The sequence below is a fragment of the Zonotrichia albicollis genome, chromosome 6, assembly GCF_047830755.1.
Source record: "Zonotrichia albicollis isolate bZonAlb1 chromosome 6, bZonAlb1.hap1, whole genome shotgun sequence".
Lineage (NCBI taxonomy): Eukaryota > Metazoa > Chordata > Aves > Passeriformes > Passerellidae > Zonotrichia > Zonotrichia albicollis.
Window position 1 is genome coordinate 51,575,236 of NC_133824.1, and position 13,798 is coordinate 51,589,033.

Consider the following 13,798-nt stretch of genomic DNA (forward strand, 5'->3'; position numbering starts at 1 on the left):
AGCAGCACAGAATCTAGTACTGCTGAGGATAAAGCATGAAAAGACAAAGAATGACCCAAAAGTATACATGTTCTCTCTTTTTTTTTTTTTTTTACAAACAAACAATTTGAAAGAAAATTGCCACAGAATTTTAATTGCTTTATACATTCCTCATTATTTTGAAGAACTTAATCATTTTGGAAAAAAACCCCAAAACTTCAGTTGTCAGATAAGGCATTATGACCAGTTATTTATTTGTATGGACTAAAGTTACTTTAAAAAAATTGTAGAAACTGTACAGTTTAAAAAAAATAATATAAACACAGTATAGTGCCAAGAGCCCCAGAACACAGACTGAAATGAGAGTCTGCTAGAATTCCAGAAATTATTCTTGAAAGACCAACAGTTTTCAAGTTCAACTACAGGACAGAAAACCAGGGCTGGGATGTTTGCATCCATGTATATCTATCAATAGATATCTTTGAAATTTAGCTTACCAAAAACCTGTAACAGTCTTCAGAGAAGTAACAAAATGTCCAAGTAAAGGCTGAATTTGCCAGCTTCATGCTCTCTTTTTGCACAGCCCTTTTAAGCTGTTTTTCATGGCCCCAGTAAGTGGCAGCAGCCTCACCATGAGCAGCACTGTGTTCCTCAGGGTCCCACTGCTCACCCCGGGCTCAGCAGACAGCAGAACATAAATAACATATTGATTTCCCTGGCAGAGAAGCTTTTGAAGAGGGATGCCTCAAAATCCATGGAATATTTTTATTCAGGAATCTAACCTATAGCGGAAAATGATATTTTACACAAGAAAACCACATGCAAACTGGTATAGGCCCCCAAGTCTGTATGCCATAATCAGTTTACAAACAAACTTACATTGTGTAATGTGAGGAATGTACACAAAAACATCCATGTACTGCCACACAATTGCTACTTGAGAAATCAATATTATTATGTAATAAACACTGAAAGAATATTTCCTCTACATTTAGGTACTGTGGTTACCATGTCTTTTTTTTCTTTACAACAACTATAAATAACAGTTTTATTAGGAAATGTTGATTATAAAATCTTGGTCAGTTTAATAGCTTAATGATTGAGCTTTTTAACTGTTTAATATGCAGGCGTAACTTCACTCATTCATTTTCTGGGTGCATTTTCCCCTTGTGTTAAGATCAGATATATTCTCCCAGCTGTTTTGGGATCTTCAGGACTTGTCATGTCACATCTTGCTGTTATACTTGTTACAGCTAGAGGTGAAAGATAATTGAATTTAAATCAGGTGTATTTAGTATTGGAATATTGTAGGTAATAGGTAATTAAGGTTACTTAATGTAACAATAATTCTTTCACTTTCATAGCATTAATTTTTATTAAAATCAGGTAAGTTCCCTCATTCTTTAAAAGTGAAAAGCATTGTACTCTCATTTGCCTTTAGACACAAGCTTGACAAACTAGACTAAAGGAAAAAATATATTAAGATTAATAGATTAGAATTTTAACAAAAAATGGTACAGTTGCAAAACCAGAGAAGAATTAAAGAAGGGAGGGGTGCAAACTCTATACTAAGAATTCTATCAAAGATACTGACAAATTAGTTATCTCCAGTACATAACAAATTTTTCTGTCATAAGGCTGAGGTTCAAGCTTGACAGAAAACACAGGACTCCTCCTAACCCATGGATCAAGCCTATGTACAATAAAATAAACAGAAAAAAGGGAAAAGAAAGCAGGCAGCCCTCATTTAATCTATCCACTTCAGGTTCACTCAGACCTAGTACTTTACATTAACAAGCTCACACTCCTCAAAGGAAATAGCTTGATAAAAAAGCCCTGTGAGCAGTGGTGCTGGAGGGCATCCAACATGTGCTGCTCATTTCCCACTGAAACTCTCACCAGCCTCAGCTGCAGACCCTTTTCTGCTCCACCACTTCCCTGGGAAGCAGAAATCACTCTCAAGGTGTAGGGAGCTCAAGGGAAGCAAATGCCAGCACAAATGTATCCCATCCGTCAGCTCACACAGTTTCTGTGCTACACAATGTTGAGAAACTCCTCTGGCTTGGCCTGAAGGGAGCTCCATAGATAAACACACTACATTTTCATATGGAGTATGCTTTTAGCCAGCTTGAGAAGGATTTCTCAAAACACAGGGCAGAAAGAATGTTTATTTCTTCTTTTAAGAGAGAAGAAAGAAACTTTCTTTTAAATGTCTTCTTTTAAATTTCTTTAAAAGATCTCAAATTGCTGTCTGGAGTTCTCGGTTTGCAGCTGAAAGATGCCAGAAGTAATTTTGGAGTCTCAGTGAGACTCATTCTCTTCAGTTACGTCCAAGAAGAGTCTTGGAGCACCAAAAAGAGCATATCTTGTTAGTTACCCATCAATTCCATCAGAAAAGCTGACAGAATATCTTCACTGTGGTAGTTCCACACTGAAATACAGCCCCTCCAGTAAAGAGGGACCAGATAAAACACACTGTACACTCAACAGAAAAGAACTTTACCAACACTCAGAGAAGCAGCAAGTGCTCAATATTCCTAGGCAAACTTCTGCCTAGATAAAACATACAACAGAGAAAATAAGTCTTCATCCCTTTTTCTACATTTGATTGTAAAGCAGCAATTTCTAAAAGCTCAAAGAGGCTTGGGTCAGTATCTTGTCACCTTGCCTTAACTTGGAACAGTCTTTTAAAGTGCTTTATTTTCTTTCCTCATTCAGACCACAACATGCAACAGTGGTGAGATAAACAAATTATTTTGGCTAATCAAACCTAAAAAGTATTTCCCTTGTTTTCCATGAGGAAACAAACATATCTCTATTCTTCTTCCCTAGCCATCCTAGAGGTGAGCCCATATTTCATGCAGTGTTTCCTGGGGCTGTCTGGCCATTTCCATTTAATGCTCAGAGCTGGTTGGAAAACAGGCAAGGGCTCCCCAAATGTGTGGGGATTCAACGCAAAATGGGGCTCCCCAAATGGAAGGGGATTCACAGCAAAATGGGGCTCCCAAAATCTGAGGGGATTCACTGCAAAATGGGGCTCCTCAAATGGAAGGGGATTCACTGCAAAATGGGGTTCCCCAAATGGAAGGAGATTCACTGCAAAATGGGGCTCCCCAAATCTGAGGAGATTAACTGCAAAATGGAGGTCCACAAATCTGAGGGGATTCACTGCAAAATGGGGCTCCCCAAAATCTGTGGAGATTCACTGCAAAATGGGGTTCCCCAAATCTGAAGGGATTCACTTCAAAATGGGGCTCCCCAAATCTGAGTGGATTCACTGCAGAATGGGGCTCCCCAAATCTAGTGGATTCACTGCAGAATGGGACTCCCAAAATCTGAGGAAATTCACAGCAAAATCTGGCTCCCCAAATGGGAGGGCACTCATTGCAGCTCTGGGAAGAACAGAACACAATTTGAGCACAAGCGCCAGCCAGAGGGGCTGCTCCAAACTGGGCTGTGGCCACCCACACTCTGTGTCCCACAGCTGAATCCCTCAGCAGGGCATTTCCCCAGAGTTACAGGGCAGAAAGGAGTTAATATTTTACAATCTTTGCATTCCTCAGTGGTGACCCTCAGGGTCTGGCTGTTTGCCAGCTGACCACTTACACAAACCTGAGAGAGATCCAGGCACTGGTGCTCCCACTCCAGTGTTTCTGGGGAGGGGAGTTCAGAGCAAACTGATTAAATCCAAGCTTGACAAGTTCAGAATCATCTTTATCATAAAGACAGGTGGGGTTTGATAAGCTAGCTGTTCACAAGGCTCAGAATTAGGCACTGCTGTCTCACTGTACATTTCAGAGATAGGAAGTTCTATCCAGCTCTGAAACTTTCTGCAGCAAAAACAATCTTCTGAAACCCTGGTTAGACAAACAAATCCTGGCACAGGTTGGGTGTGTTCATGCAAATACATGAAAGCAGCTGCAAAAGTACAGAAAGTGTGTCTTTAATAAAACCCCCTCAGTTCTCTTTCTTCTGAATGCTGTACTGCTCTCTCTCAAACAGCTTGCGTCTAAGTGATGAATCTGTTTCCTGGGGTGATGGAAAAGAATCCCAGGTGCTTATGTTATAATCAGTTAAGAACTGAGTTGTATATACAAGGCTAAAACTGAAAAGACTGATGAAGAAATTTTTTTTTCCCAATGTTTCTGAAATTTCTACCTGAGGGATAAAGAAGATACTGTCATAACTTCTCTTTATTTGAATAATATTTATCCAATTGTATCCCATAATTAACTTGAAAAAGCTGCCATTTAATTATTATTTATCTTTACCATTTATATTATTATTTATTATTATTATTATCACAGTTTTGGAGCAGTTCTGCCTTTATAGTCTTCCTCCACATCCATTGAAGAAGCCATCCTTAGCAAAACTTTTTAGTCTAGAGTAAAAGCCCTAAGCTCAGCTCTGCTCCTGGTAATTTGGCCCCTTTGGAGGAAACAACACAACCACGGACACATTTCTGCAAAGGGCTTTAAAGAGAAATCCATTTGCTCACTCTGAAGGCTGAAATGTAAACTGACTTGGTCTGCAAGGTTCTCCCAAGGGCCCATGCCTTCTTCTGGGCTCTGGACATTGCAGCCCAATGGTATGTGAGGCAAGTGTGGGGAAAAGGTTTCTGCGTTACTATTATTATTATTATTATTATTATTATTATTATTATTATTATTATTATTATTATTATTATTATTATTATTGTTATTGTTATTATTATTATTATTTCTAGTGTGACTGGGATGGTTTGCACAAGTCAGAGTTGTCCAGCTGTGTCAAAAGCTTTGATGTGGGACTTCCCTTCTGTCCTTTCTCTGGATTTGTATTACATCCTACTGGGTTTAATCCTGCTCTGGGACTTCCCTTCTGTCCTTTCTCTGGGTTTACCCTGATCTGGAACTTCCCCTCTATCCTTTCTCTGGGTTTGCATCATGTCCTCCTGGGTTTATCCTGCTCTCGTGCACAGCTTGTGAAGGAACAAGACCCTGTCCCAGTGAAAGTAGGGATGAAATTTTGGCTCTGCCCCTACCTTTCATGACCCTGGAAAAGTCTTATCTACTTTTCTGATCTAGATTAGAATATCCAATCCCACTGCTGCGTAAGTGGTGGCTCCCTGAATATTCAAAACCCATCAGAACTGAGAGTGTCTAGGCAGAGCTTTCGGCTCAAAACCACATGTTCTGAGTGCTGGCTTATCTAGAATTAAGGCTAGATAAGACAGGGGACATCAGGCTGCCATAAACCCCACAGAGAACAGGAGAGACAGCACTGGCAGCCAAACTGGGAAAGGGTTTGGAGGGTGTTGCCTTCTCCATTTGGGGATTACCATAAGAAGAGACACACTATGGCAGATGAAAAATAAATTAGCAGTTTATAAATGAACAAATAATAGTTTCTATTTGTGATCTTACAACGTCATGGATTGCATTTGAAAACATCACCACTCAAGTTTTAAAAGCCATTAAGTTGTCCAACAGGTAACAATGTTTTCTTAGGATAGACAAGAGAACAGAGATGATGCAGAATAAAATAAACCCGTCCTTACAGTTCCAGAAGATGGGATGGCAAATTGCTGTTAAGAGAATTCCCAAATGAAGATTTCATACAAACTACTGCATTTAGTAGTACTCTGACAGAGAGCTCTTCTGTCCCCTATTTTGTCCTTTATACTTTGGCCTGGCTGCCTCCCTTCCTACTGCTGTTTTTAAACAACATTTTATATATAGCCTCTTCAAGAACCCTTTCCAGGACTATCTTTTTTATCTTTCTCCGTTATTTTTACTGGTACTAGGAGTGAGGAAGTTACTGGTGACCATACCCAGGCAGTCCTCTCACCAGACTGCTTTTTGAGGTTTCTTTTGCAGAAAAATCTGGGAGAAATCCACCCATCCTTTTAAATGACTGAGGTACACTTGGCTTTGAAGTGCTCCTTTACATCTGAGAAGGATGGGAGGCAATGCAACAAGTGCCCATCAGCTGATGGAGCAGGAGATTCTAAAGTAAAACACACTGTCCTTTCAGATTTGAAGAGGCAATATTTCCTATCACACACAAGGAGCTCCAGAGAGGCTCATGCCTAAATGCTGCTCCCAGAGAAGCAGGAATATCAGATTTTATGCATGTTGGGGTACATTTTCTGATACACTCCAAATAGAAAAGAACAAACTAGTTGCCATTAGGCAAGCTTTTACTTTATCAGGACTATTTAAACTGATGGTCAAATTTTAATTTTCTTCATGATACACGTCAAGCAACCCTGCTGAAGGCTGGAGATGCCAAAATAAAATCTTAATGAGTTATGAGTCAATAGTGCTCACTCAGAGCAGAAGTTTAGCTCTTTATGTCTCTGTTAAAATCCCCCATAACCAGGTAGAAGGTAAAATCTGGCCTTTTGAAGGCACACAGAGCTAATGATTCATTAGTGTAACTAATTGAAACACTTAAAACACTGTGATGAATTGAGGGCTCAAAAGACTTGTCAGGTAAATGAAGGCAATTATTTTGGCTTGGTTGAGAATGCAGACTAGGCAGTGACAGGTCAGCACAAACCCAATAATGTGGGAGATCTTGTGACAAATCCCCAGGGAGGCAGAAGCATTAAATTTAGATGGTGGACAAAAGAATTAGTTACATTAGAGTAATTGAGATCAATTGGAACACCATGTCCTTTCTGGAGTCACGGTTCCCCTTGTAGTCTTGCAGAACAATTACTGTTTTATCAGTGCAGGGATTAAGATAAGAGCTTCAGAGCTGCTTAATTGAGGTGATATACAGCTTGTACTGAAAGGTTTCTTCACAGAAAAAAACCCCTGAGTTTCCTGATGCATCACCTGAACTGGTCAAGAAAGAAAATACTTGTTAAAAACTCTGTTCCTAATCACATAAAATGAGAGCAGGCAGGCTAAAGTTTCATTAAGAATATAAATAATTGAAGTCTTGGCCTTATATCATGATTCTTTTCCCTGCCCACATTCCCTATAAAGTATTCTTAGCCCTGCAGCCTAAAGAAAATATTTTCAGATTTACTTAATTGCATGTTTTTTTTCTAATATCTGTGATATTCCCCATGGAACTGGGCAGAGTAGAAATTCACAAAAACTGATTTTCAAAGAAAAGAAGTTTTGGTCAATCTTTGTCAAAAAAAAAAATTAGGAAGAAGAAGGGAGGCATTTTGAAACTGTTGAGCAAATTCACTCGGTTGAATAGTAGGTAGCTTATTCTCCACAAAATAAATGTTTTTTCTGTAACACAAAAAAAACCCAAAAAACCAAAAAATTACCCAAAGCCAAAACCAAAATCAAAAACCCCCAAACTTAACCACAACCTATGTCATCTATTTGAGCTAAACCACGTTTTTGTGGGTTATATTTAATTCTTATATGAGAAAACAAAGTATTCTTCCCTCTATTTCTCAGCATGCATCTACTGGAAGCACAAATAACCTCATCCATAGCAAACCTTTTTCATCTCCTAGAAGAAAATTTTTCAGCCTTTTAGAAGAACCCATTTTTAATGACTTTTGCTTTATGTGAACCATTAGTGCAGCTCCTAGAACATGAGACTTGTATCTTCCACTGCTTTGCAGGTACCAATGGTTAGAATAATCATCAGCAGAGGAAAAGCTGAGATATATGAAAAAATACCTCCAGCTATTGGTGACCATACCCAGGCAATGCTTTCACTAGACTGCTTTTTGAGGTTTCTTTTGCAGAAAAATCTGGGAGAAAGCCACCCATCCTTTTAAGTGACTGAGGTGCACTTGGCTTTGAAGTGCTCCTATACATCTGAGAAGGATGGGAGGCAATGCAACAAGTGCCCATCAGCTGATGGAGCAGGAGATTCTAAAGCAAAACACTCCATCCTTTCAGATTTTCCTTTCAGACATCCCCCTGGGACATTTTGGGGTACAGCAGGACTGGGATGTTCTCCTGTGACATTTTGGGGCTGCAGCATAACTGGGACATAACTGGGGGCGACATTTCCTATCCTAATTTGTGTGCTTCACACTGCACACAGTTACCCCTTAGGCAGAGAGAAAGAGGTAAAAATGTGACAGAATGGCACAAGGAGCTGCAGAAAGGCATCCTCATGCCTAAATGCTGCTCCCAGAGGAACAGGAATATCAGCTTTTATGCATGTTGAGGGCCATTATCTGATACATTATCTGCAAATAGAAAAGAACAAACGGGTTGCTGGGGGAGGCTGAGCTAAATGAGGAGGACAGGGAGAAGTTCAGTGGGGTAGAAGAGAGGCTGGTGGGAGAGATCTGCAAAAAACCCCAGGTGAGCAGCATGAGACGTGCATGAAACTGGAGTTTTCTGTTTGCGTGAGACACAGAGTTGAGGAGCAGAAGGAGCTGGAGGTGGTGGGAGCAAAAGGAGAGTGTGCAGCCTTGTTCACATTTTCTGAAATATGAACAGCTGCCAACGCCAGGAAAAAGCTGGAACAAGGACTGTGGTACAGGTGAGAGGTGAAAAATCCTCTTATAAGAGGATTTCTCCTTGCCTGTCTCCTTGGGTGACCTGCTGTAAAAGCAAACCTTCAGAAGCTTGATGCTGCTTTGGTGCTATTATCAATGCCTTAATGAAGGGATGGGACTACTAAAAATGGGCTAAATGGGCTAAAAACATGTATTGCTCAGATAAACATCAGCAACAAAAGCTGTGAGATTTTAGAGGAGCAAGAACTCAGCAGTAGCAGTGTTTGAGGGTCCCCAGGACAAGGGAAGAGAGGAGAATCTTGACTCCATGTTTCAGAAGGCTGATTTTTTTTTTTAATGATATTATATTAAAATGCTATACTAAAACTATACTAAAAGAATAGAAGAAAGGATTTCATCAGAAGGCTAGAAATGAATGAAAAATAAAAACTCTTGACTGATCAGAGCCTTGACACAGCTGGACCATGACTGGTCATCAAGTAAAAACAACCACATGAGACCAATCAAAGATGCACCTGCCACATTCCACAGCAGCAGATAATTATTGGTGACATTTCTTTTCTGAGGTTTCTCAGCTTCTCAGGAGAAAAAAATCTAGAAAAAGGATTTTCATAAAATATCGCAGTGACACTCAGCCATAGCTCAGAGTAGTCAGAAGTTTTTCCATTCTAAGGCAATGTAGAAATTTGTAATCCAATGGAAAGCTGCCACAAAGTTTATTTTGGTTTTCTAACCTATCACACCTTTAGTTCATTCTGCTGCAATGTGGATACTTTTATCCACAGTGCTTTTATATACTTTGTGGATACTTTTATCCACAGATACTTTTATATACTTTGTGGATATTTTTTATGGGCTGCTATCACATGTACACACACATGTGCTTCTATTATAATTTATAAACTCTGGGTTTATTCCATGTTATAACTTTACTGCACTATAAACCCTTCACCATCTTATCAATGTAATAAAGTATCAATTCTTAAGGCATATTCTTACTTACAACTATAGAAACATAAGTTTATCATTTTTCTGCTTTATGTCTGTGTACTTTTATTTTTACACCAACCCAAGGCTGCAAATCAAACCCTCCAGTATCTGTGGAAGTTTCTGTCTTTCCATTTCCTACAGGTAGGAGACAACCAAAAAACCCAGACATGTTTATCTGCCCTTGCCTGTCCCTCCTCATACGACTGTTACTGTCATATTTTATGAAAAATCCTTTTGCCAGGATTTCTTCTCCTGGGAAGTGGGAAGCTTCAACTTCTCCATGTTTTACTCCTCTGGAATGTGATTTGGAGAATTCTTTACCCAGCATGTGAATTGTTTTAATTTAATGTCCAATCACAGCCAGCTGTGTCAGACTCTGAGTCCTGCATGGGTTTTTTTATCATCATTCTGGTCCAGCCTTCTGATATTTCCTTTTTCTTTAGTGTAGTTTTAGTATATATTTTCTTTTAATATAATATTTATCATAAAATAATAAATCAGCCTTCTGAAAACTTAGAGTCAATTCTCATCTCTCACCTCATCCTGGGGACCCTCAACAACACCACAACAATCAATAACCACATCACTGAAATTCAGTGTCTGTGCCTAGACTGAAACAGACAGAACAGACCTGGACAAGCACAAGTTGGTGGAGAAATGTAGTTCATACTAGAGAAGCAAAAATGTGAGAAGGGAAAAAAACATAACCAAGAAAAGAGCATGCACTTTACCAAATCAGGTAAAAGAAGGAAATGTCATGTGTAAATTTGATATGACCTTAATTTGACTTTGCCATATACAGAATAAAATTGCTTTTAAGCTTAGTTTAACTGAAACCTTCATGATTGAAATTAGAGTTCAAACCCTTCTTTGCTATCATTTTATAATTAATTAAATACATATTAACAAGGCAGCAGTGAACAATGTTTAAAAAGTTGCTATTTTGAAGTGACTGAAGCATGAATATGATTTTATTGCCTCTAGACTAGTGAATGATAAATAGTTGCTCCCAATCAATGCAGCTTATTTAAATGTGGAGTAAATATTTACATCTGAATGATGAATATCTGAAAAGCAGATTTGTCATTATAGGCTGTTAATTGCAGCACTATTCAAGTTGTCCCAGAAGAAACGTAAATTACACATTTCAAAATGAGAAGAAAGGCATTTTTGATGCTTCTTTTAGATTGATTTACTATAAACATTATAGCTTCTTACAGCAAAACAACATGGAAGAGGAAATCTGATGGTTGTGATTAATTGCCATAAAATTATCACTGGACAGTGTCTCATCACAAGCAATGGATGGAAGTCTTTTTTTGCTGATGAGATGAAATCAAACATTAATAAACAAATCTATTTCCTTACTGCTAGGGTGGAGATGGATATGAAAATGAAAAACTTGCTCAGTTCCTCAGAACAGAAATATTCAAGTCCCCTCATTTTCCAATAAATTTCTTTAGCCAAGCAGAAACCTGGTGAGATCTTTATTTATTCTAAATATTTCTTGCCTTTTTTCTAGAAAACCACTAGTTTTGGTGCATTTGTTAGTATTAATGTAGCTTTGAATCATCTCATGCCATGCTCTCAATTTTGTTTATTAACTGTTTTTATTCTCACTGGTTTTAGTCCACCTGCTCTTGATGGTTAAAGGCCACTTTCACCAGTTTTCACTAACACATGAAACATCACTTTAAACTCTAGAACTTTCATATCATACAGGTTTTATTTATTTTTTTTTTGAAGTGTCACTTAACACGTAACTTAAAGCAGAAAAAAAAAGATGCTACTTCTTTGGTGGGAAAAAGGGACTATATTACACCTAGAATTCAACTTAGTCACAAATTCCTTCAGTGAAAAATCTGCACTTTTGAAGTTAAAAACTCTGATATTAATTCTGGAAAAAAAAATAGAAACACGTTCAATTTATTTTTTTGCTCTATTTTCAGACAGATTATAAAAAGCTTGGATCTAATGAATACCATAATTATGTTGCACATCTAGTTTGAATATTTCCTGAGTTTAAATCAACATCATCTGGGAAAGAACAGAATCTCAAAGTCTCCAGAAACTTGTAAAGAGCAGAAAATACCTATTTAGATGTATATATTTATACATGGAGTGTATATATATATATATATATATATATATATATATATATATATATATATATGGAGTATGTATATATATACACACATACATGGAGTATATATATATATATAAAAAATAAAAAATATATATAGATATATATATAAATATACCTATATATAGCTATAAAACATATTTTTCTGGGAAAATACCTCTCATTTGTTTGAAAGAAAGGTTCTGGCTAGGGAAGGCATTGGAGCACTATTAATGTTCCTAATGAAAAGATTAATCTTTAAGTGAGGTGACTTGCTGCCACTTGGGAAGACAAGATGAAAACACATGAGAAGCCACTAAAAGAGTGGATTTTTGTGTTTTTCTGCTGTACTGACCCTGGTTAGCTTCTCCTGAGCTTGTCATGAATTAGAATCCACAGTGCAGCAGGTATTTCCCAACGTTGCTTGCTCTTTGTGTGAATAGGTGAATAAAAATCCTGTCTAAATGAGTGAATAAAAATGTTCATTTTTCATTTTTCTCATTGAGTACCATTTCATGCTGATAACCCACAAAGTCATGCACTTCTAACAGGTGCTACAAGAGTGAGGGAATGTGTGAAATGCTCTCCTGGCCAGCAGATAAGCTGCTGGCTTATCTTGGCTACCTGGGAGCACAAGCTCCAGCCGATGTCCTTTCTCTTGTATTTCCACTGATAGGAAATCATTTCAATCAGGCTGGTAACAAATGAGATAAAAGAGACAAAATCCTTCTCACAAAGCACCACAGCATTGTCTCAATAATGACCACAGATTGCCCTTTTATATTTCTGATTGTAGCTGAAAAGCAGGGCAAAAACCCCAAATCTGTTCATATTCTATGCAAGCCAGAATTATCAGGATAATTAAAAAAAAATACTCTGTGCAAGCCAGAATTTTCAGAGTAATATTAATAAATAAATAATTTATAAATTATTAATAGTAATAATAATAATATACTCTGTGCAAGCCAGAATTGTCAGGATAATAATAAATAATTAAATGAATAAGGATAAGGATAAGGATAAGGATAAGGATAAGGATAAGAATAAGAATAAGAATAAGAATAAGAATAAGAATAAGAATAATATACTCTGTGCAAGCCAGTATTGTCACAATAATAATAAATTACAAGTAAATAAAGAAATAATGATAATTATATACTCTGTGCCAGCCAGAATTGTCACAATAGTAAATAATAAATAATAAAGTAATAATAGACGAATAAATAATGATAATAATATAGTCTATGCAAGCCAAAATTGTCACTATAATAATAAATAAATAAATAATAAATAAATAAAATTCATACTCCAGCTGGAGAGAGGGGGGAGTTATTTCTGCTCAGACTGAACCTCTTATTATGTGTATAACCAAATTGTTCAGAAGGAAAATGAATCTGCAGGCTGCAGGGTCCCCAAGAAGCACAGTGCTGTCCCTTCCCCTGTCACACATGGGACAGCACAGCATCAACTCTGTGACATTTTGGAGCTGCAGCAGGACTGGGACATCCCCCTGTGACATTCTAGGGCTGCAGAAGGACTGGGACATCCTCCTGTGACATTTCAGATCTGCAGCAGGACTGGGACATCCCCCTGTGACATCTTGGAGCCCAAACTCAGGCCCAAGAGGGTGGCTGACCCCCCCTGGTGCAGATGTCCCAAAGTGGCACCAGGCAGTGCTTTCCTCTCTGCTCCTAACAAGTGTGCCTGTGGCAAAATCGTGATCCTCAGATCCCTGATTTCAAACAGTACAAACTGAAAGCAGCCAAGAGGTTGAACTTTCCCCAGCCTGCTGTGCCACCTGTATGCTCCATTCCAGGTGTCACACCAGGCAGAGCAATATTCCTCTGAGCTCTGAATGCTGGATATGCAAAAATACAGCCCAACCTTCCGCAAAATCTTCCTAATTCTCATGTTCTGTCATGCAATTTTACACATTTGAGAAGAACAGGCCATTGGAGGAGAGGAATGACAGGGGCTCAGATGATTTCATCAGGGTCATAAAGCTGCTGCTTAACTTATGGCACAAAAGTTACTGATAATGTTTAAAATTATTCCTTTTGAGTAATTTGTCCAGTCTCTTTTTCCTTCTTTTAATTTCCTGTATATATGAATATATATATTAAATTAATATATATAATAATAAAATTGTATAACAATGACATGAATATCTATAATTTCATATATATATATATGCATGTGAAATTTTATATATATACACACACATCACAAGAAATGTAAATGAGAAAATAAAAAGCAGGTAAACATTAGTTAAG

The 13,798-nt window shown here is 37.8% G+C and overlaps 1 long non-coding RNA gene across 2 annotated transcripts in view; it reads right to left on the minus strand.

The window, feature by feature from the left end:
- Positions 1 to 209: 209 nt before the first annotated feature.
- The window catches only part of LOC106629675 (uncharacterized), a 163,270-nt gene continuing 149,681 nt past the window's right edge, over positions 210 to 13,798 (minus strand). For both annotated transcript variants that reach the window (XR_012580922.1, XR_012580921.1), the window contains one exon: positions 210 to 1,232. This is a non-coding gene — a long non-coding RNA (uncharacterized LOC106629675). The remainder of the gene's footprint in view (positions 1,233 to 13,798) is intronic.